Source organism: Hipposideros armiger, unplaced genomic scaffold (genome assembly GCF_001890085.2).
Source record: "Hipposideros armiger isolate ML-2016 unplaced genomic scaffold, ASM189008v1 scaffold_790, whole genome shotgun sequence".
NCBI lineage: Eukaryota > Metazoa > Chordata > Mammalia > Chiroptera > Hipposideridae > Hipposideros > Hipposideros armiger.
In genome coordinates this window covers 193,270-200,476 of record NW_017732140.1, presented here as the reverse complement: position 1 = coordinate 200,476, position 7,207 = coordinate 193,270, and positions in this window count along the sequence as shown.

The window sequence follows — 7,207 nt, the reverse complement described above, 5'->3', positions numbered from 1 at the left end:
GGTGGCTGAACAGCTGGAGTTAGGGCCGTCGGCCAGTGGGGAGTTGGCAGGTGCCCAGCTCCACCGTCCCTCTTCCCACACTTGCTCCCCCTCTGTGCACAGCTTCCCACGTGGGCAGGAGGGTCCTCCCTCCCGTCCTCCCCAGCCCCTCAGCTCCTCGGCCCCTGTACCTTGTCTAGTCCCTCTTCTAAGACTCTCAGTACCTGCCAGGGCCAGGCCACTGCACCACAGCCTGTGCAATTGCAACAGTCTCCCCGGCGATCTGCCTCTGGCCTTGGCCTCATGGCAACCTCTGTCTACACAGCACCAGAGAGAGGCCTGCGGATCAAACATTTCTGCTCATGGCTCCCCCTTGCTTCAAACCCTCACAGCATCAACTCAGCACAACTCTGTGGCTCAAGTCAGCCCTGCACGGTCAGCCCCTGGTTCTCCAGCCACACAGGAAGGTGGGCAGTCAGGAAGGGGCCATTTGTACTGGGCACCCCCATTTTGTGTGCCCGAACCCCAGCTGATGTCTTCTTGCTCATCCTTCAGATTTGTTGCAGGTGACCCCTCCTCTGAGAAGGCCTTCCTGGTCTGTCCTGCCGGGTGCACCCTGTGCATTGCATGCTTGCTGGCCTCCACGTGGGCTTGTGAGCCTCTAGAGATCGGGACTAGGTTGTCTTGTTGCCTCTTGCTGCCTGAGTGTCTGCACTGACTATAGTCTCAGTCTGGGGGATCGCACTGCTTTTGCATTGCTGTGCTCTGGTCAGCTCCTCCCCAGTGGAATGCAAGCTCTTTGAGGGCCAAAGGCCTTATTGCTCTCTGCCTGCAGGGCCTGGCACCAAGAAAGTGGTCTGTAACTGTTTGTTGAATGACTGAATGACTGACTGAATGAGTGAGTGACTGCAGGATGGGCTTCAGTGTGAGGGCACCCAAGGAAGGGACATCACATCCCTGTTGACCCACCCAGGGTACTATGTCGATGGGCTATTTGCAGGTCCCATTCTGCAGGGCCGACACAGGTCCCCTGGCTCTAGGGCTGGCCTGGAAGCATCCAGACTGGACAGACAGCCCTGGTCCCATTCCTGGGCACTGGCCAGAGTGCTGAGGAAGCACAAAGACTCAGTCAGGCCATGTGTAGTTTAAACATGCACTAAATCAGGTGCTCTGTGAAGCCAGGTGGGAAAAATGTGGGAGCAAACGATGCATGGGGGCAAATGAACATGTCTGGATGAAAAAAGTCCAAAGCATCAAACAGGGAGCTTTGCTGTAACATTCTAGTATGTTCTGTTGATTTATGGCTGTTGCTAGGTAACAGAGTACACTGATGCGGGTGTGATTTTTAAAGCTGCATGCACCTCCCCACCATTAAGCGGGTAGGGGGCTGGGGGAGGGTTTCAACGCAGCCCAGAGGATCGGCCACCGTTAACAGCAATTAGAACGAAGCCATGGGTATCCACCCCTCCGTGTTTGCAATCCTTCACAACGTATTCAACCAAAGGCCTGGAGAGCCAGCTGCTGACATGGTTTCCTCTCCAGAAAGACACCAGCGTGAATTTATCTTTTCTTTTGCAGTAAATCGATTTAGCACGTGTCAGATTTCTAACACAGCACTGCTAGTGTACGCAGCGTATGAAGTGTGTAATCGTGATGGACAGAATTAATTGTCTTCTTTTTACGTTACAAATGGCTCCGGCCTCTCAACAACACCATTCATTTGTGGAACACATGCTGATACCTACTATGTGCCCTGCTGGGATTCAAGAGTGAACAAGACAGAAGACAGCCCCCCACACCCCACCCCACCCCTTGCGAAACTGACATTCAGACTGAGGGAGACAGACACTACAATAATAGTCATAATTAAGAAGCAAATTATATCTTATGAAAAAGCAGAAAGTAAAAGCAAAGCTGAGTAAAGGGGACCAGGAGTAGGGATGCGTGTGGGTGGGCTGGTTGCAATTGTAACTGGGGGGGTCCTCGTTGGCCTCCTTGAGAAGTTGACATTTCAGCCAAATTTTGAAGGAAGTGAAGGGCTGAGCATTGCATGTGTCCATGGGAAGAACAATCCAGGCGGAGGGATAATCTAGCAGGAGCAAAGGCCCTGAGGCAGGTTGGAGGAACAGCAGGGAGCCCAGTGTGGCCAGAGCGGAGTGAGCAGGGGGTAGTGGGGAACGGGAAACAGATCAGGTAGGGTTCTCAGGCTGGTAGGAGGACATCATGGCAGGAAGAGAGGGACAGGACGCTTGATGAGGAGGGGAAGCCACTGTTCACTGGGTAGTTTTGTGCCGGGTGCTGTGCTGGGGGTGTTGTGCACCTGAGAGGTGTGTGCTCACTTCTCTAGTTCACGGACAAGCAGGCTGACGCACCTGGGGGAGGGGCTGGCATGAGGTCCAATGACTGCTGAATGGCTGGGCCTGGATTTAGGCCTTTACCTGCTCTTTCCTTACCTGTCAGCTCCTTACCTGCCAGCCAGCCCACAGAGGGTGGGATATGTGGGGGGCAGAGAATGACACTGGGAGCCAGGCACCAGGGTCGGACGGCTCAGGTCAGATGCTGGCTCCTCTGAGCTTCCTTGTGGGACCCGGGACAAGTTATTTCATCTGTTCCTCCCCCGCCCCCATATTCCTCCCCAGTCTACAAAACGAAGATGCTCCCTTGCAGAAACAATTGCAGTTATTGAAGGAGACCAGGTAGCCCGGTGCCGAGCATGGAATAGACGCTCACGGAATACACTCTCCTCCCTATTAGCACACCTTCACTGAACAGCTGTGTATTACTGAACGGTGCAGTTCTTATGGTTTGTGGGTTATGAATCATGGAGGCAAGCTGAGGTTCCCACGGCCCCCAGCTGGGTTAGCCGTGCCCTGTTCTGTGCCCCCATAGACCCCTGCAATTTTTTTTCACAAGCACAGTCATGCCGAATCCATGGGCACCTCCACGGCGTTCCCGTCACGCCCCACGGCGGGGCGGTCCTTGCTAGTTGATCCCGGATGGACTCGGCCTCAGGTTCTGCTCAGGCCAGCACGCTGGGAGGCCAATGCCCGTAGCCAGAGTTGGCATAGGGCAAGCAGCCACTGTCTCGGTCCTTCCCAACTGGCTCCCTGATGTCCGCCTGTGCTACCGGCTGGGGGTGCCTGGGTGCAGGAGTGGGACCTGACGCGCCTCTGGGTCCCCGGAACCTGGCATTGAGAGGGTGCCCAGAAAGTGTGATAGGGAGGGAGAGGAGGAGGGAGAAGAGGAGGAAGGAAGGAGGGGAGCAAGGGAGAGAGGGAGCATGGGAAGCTATGCTCGAGGGCTGAGCAGTCCGTGGCGCCCCCTGGAAGGGCTGGGAAGGGAGCTGAGCCTTCTGCCTGTCCTGCTGTCTGACGCAGGCTCTTGGCCGTCTGCTCAGGCCCCCCAGGTCTTTGGGGAAAAGCATGTTACACAGGCACAGCCCCTTTTCACCACCGCCTGCCAGCCCGGGCTCCGTTCATGGCTTTGAGGCTATTTTCCTGTTTGTGAAATGGAGGTGAGAAGGCCTGCCTGCCAGGTGGGGGTTGTGACAAGTTCACTGTCTGCAGAGGCTCCGGCAGGTGTCTGCACGTGGTGGGACTCCATCAGTGGCCTTAGCTCTTGTGGTCCCTTCTTGTCTTTGCACCTGCTCCACCCTACTCTCAAGGCGCCCCCTTCCTAGCCCTCCACACCCCTGCCACGAACTCCTACTCATTCCTCAAGGCCCAGCTCAAATGTCCCCTCTCACTCAAGCTTGTGTACTCCTTGCAGGTCTGTACTCCTTGTGTTTGGTGCCCCTGAAGGCCCTGAACCCCCCTCTCTTGTATTAATGCTTCCAATTACCGTTCTGGACCATGGGCCCCAGGCTGATTTACACCTTGTGACCAGAGCCAGTCGGTGAGTGGTTGTTGAACAAATGAATGATGGGAGGGAAGGGGCAAAGGAGGAAGTGAGGAAGTAAGGAGGGTGGGGGTGTACAAGCAGCGAGAGAGAGAGAGAGAGAGAGAGAGAAGGAATAGCATGATGAGCTGAAAGCACTCCTAACTCCCTGCTGTTGAATCTCTCCCATCACAGACCTCACGCTCTTTGCAGACCCGCGTGTGTCCTGTGGCTCCAGGGTCCCACCTTATGGATGATGGACGCTGGCCTGAGTCCTGGAGAGGACACCAAGCAGGCCCTTGCCATCTTCCCACCACAGATGCTCCTGGGCAGCCTGCACGGCTCAGTGTGGGGGGCACGGTGGTGGGAGGGGCAGGAGGGGGGCTGGCCACCTGAGTCGCAGGTAGGTTTCCTAATCATCCTTCACCAATTCATCCACAAATCTGACTGAGCCCCTACTGCACGTCAGACAGTGAACGAGATGAACACGTTTTCTGTCCCCATGGAGCTGACATTCTATGGGGAAAACAGACAAGACCAAGATAAGCTGGTAAAATACATGACATATTAGTGATAAGCACAAGACAGAAAAATACGCGGCAGAGCGGGGGTATGGGATGTTGGGGCTGAGGCTGAAATTTTAAATGGGGTGGTACCCCACTTTCAGCATGGGGAGAGGTTCGGAGCCCAGCCCTGGAGCCAGACTGCTGGGTTTAAGTCCTATCTGCTGTTCGCGTGTGATCTAACAGAGGCTGCTTAACTTCTTTAAGCCTCAGTTTTCCCATCTGTGAAATGGCGATAGTAATGGTCCCTACCCATGGGGGTTTGAGAGCAGAGTGAAATAATACCCTTGGAGTGTTTGCGCAGTGCATGGCGTGCAAGTGGCCCCCCTAACTTTAGCTTCTCTCCGTGGCTAATATTCCCTCTCGGGCCTGAGATGTGGAAGTTCCCTAATACTCTGTGCCCTGACACGTTCTCTTCCCTGGAACTGTCAGGTCTGCTGAGGGAGAATGGATTCTCATTTTTGAGGTTCAGTGCCACTGTGTTCTGAGATCGCCTGGAAGGTTCTCTGTCTATCTGTCCCTCAGGGCTGTAGTTTCTTTGGGACCTTGAGGGCAGGAATGTGTGTTATTCATGGGTTTTTGCAGGCCTGAAACTTAAGGGTGATCAATAATTTCTAATTAAATTAATGAATGGTGAGTTAATGCTGTAAAGATTTACTGATGATCTCAAGCACTGACACAATCAATGAAGGCTCCATGGAGGAAGTGTCATGAGCGGAGGGCTTGAAACTGCCAGTGGGAAAGAGGAACGCTATTTCACTGGTGTAGGTAGATCCCATTCACTGTGGTCCCCCCTTTATAGAGAAAGAATGTGAGTCCCCTGATGAGAGTCTGGCTCTGGCCTGCTGCACCGATCCTCTGAGAGCCAGTGCTTGGGAGGCTTGGGGTCTTCTTCCCCTGCCATCACCAGCCCAGGTGGGAAGTGCGGATGAGCATCGGGCCTCCTGGGCCCTCTCGCAAGGGCTGGGCTTGCTGGTTGGGGAGATGGATGAGTGGAGGCTGCACACTTGGCTGGCAGTGCTGTGAATTATTGATCACCGGAGAGTAATGTGTAGGCAAGGTCATTTCCCGCCTCAGCCAAACTGCTCAATCATGCTTAATTGCCTGTTTTCCAAATTTCCCTAGGGTTGGCCTGGGACAGGTGGAGATTAGCTCTGTGTCCATTTATGTTGATTGGATCCAGTCTATGGGGTGAAAAAGGGATGCCATCTATTGCTCTTTGGTATTAAGTTTGCAAACTGTGGATGGGACGGCTTCAGGTGCTAAAGGGGGGTCCTGTCCTACCTGGCATTGCAAAGAGGTACTGCTCTGTGTGTCCCCACCCTTAAGACTTGACTTGCTTGTTTGAGTGGTGGGCTGGCAGAATCTGAGAAACGGGGGGCAATATATTCTCCTTGAGCGCCTGCGATATATTGCCAGGATCTATGTATATCATGTTCTCTAATTCTCACTGAGACATCCAAATAAAGTAAACATAACACATCAAAGTGGGGAACCAGATGAAGAAATAGATCTTCAAAGAAAATTGTCAAAAGCCAGTTGCAAGGATTCCTCCACCCCTTGCGGACTGGGGAGGGTACGAAAGGGTAGGTGGGGGAATGAAAAAGGTCCTGTGAGGACTGCTCTGGAGACGCCTGTGCTGGGACTCCTGTCCCTGTTAGCGGGAGGAAGGGGAGGTGCCTGCCCCTCTGCAGCCAGGTGTGGGCTGATGACTCAAAGCCTCCAATGTAGCTGCAGGAATAACAGGGAACAGATTTAGCTTCCCACCTGAGACAACTAAAAAACAGGACAAAACCTATGAAACAAAAGTTGCCGAGAGATTGGACGCCAGGCAGTGAAGGACAGTGATCACTGAGAGATACAAGCAAACAAGGTGCGTTCACAGATTGCTCCAGCTTATGCCTTGAGAGTTTCCTGGCCGAGTTGCAGGGAGAGGTTGTCCAAGCGGAGTCTGGTGGAATCCCCCAGCTGAGGAGGCTGAGCTGAAAGGATGGGGAAAAGAAGGCCGCTAGAGGCCACAGGGCAGAATCATGGACAGGAGAAAGCTGCAAAGACAGAGAGAGTGAGCTCCGGAGATAAGGAGTGGCAACCTGAGTACTCAGCTGAGGACCGACCTGCATCCGCAAGGAGGAAATTACCCAAAGGCAGGGCAAGAGCCACCCACAGGACCAGAGGGAGTGGTGCTTCGAGCACACACAGCGTCGAGAATGGTGCCTGCTCTCACCAGCAGACTGGAAAGACTCACAATTCACGGAGGAAAGTCTTGTTTCAGGACTGGAGAATGATGAGTCCTACTTGGAGAACTGCTCCAGTTATGCCTAGTAAATCACCAGTGCAAGATTGAAAGGGTCAAACTGGTTCCGAGTGGACTAAAACCCAGAACAAAGCTCAAGAATATCTGTAGATGAAAACAGAAATAGTCTCAGAGACACAGAGGAAACACTGAGGGTTGCTAGTTGGGAGGGGGTGGGGATGAAGGAGAAGGGGAAGGGACGAGACAATACAAATTGGTAACTACAATATGGCCTCAGGGATAGAAAAGACAGTCTGGGGAATACAATCAATAATGTTGTAAATATTTTTGGGGGGGCTAGATGGACTCATGTCTTGTTAGGGAAACCACTTCATAGTCGGTGTAGAGGCCTGACCACCACACTGTATTTCTGAAGCTGATGTTGAATAATATTGTATGTCAACTATAATTATATATGCATATAGTCACGGGACATGGAGCAGAGTGTGGGAATGGAGTCAATGGAATTGTAATAGATAAGTATGATATCGGGGGT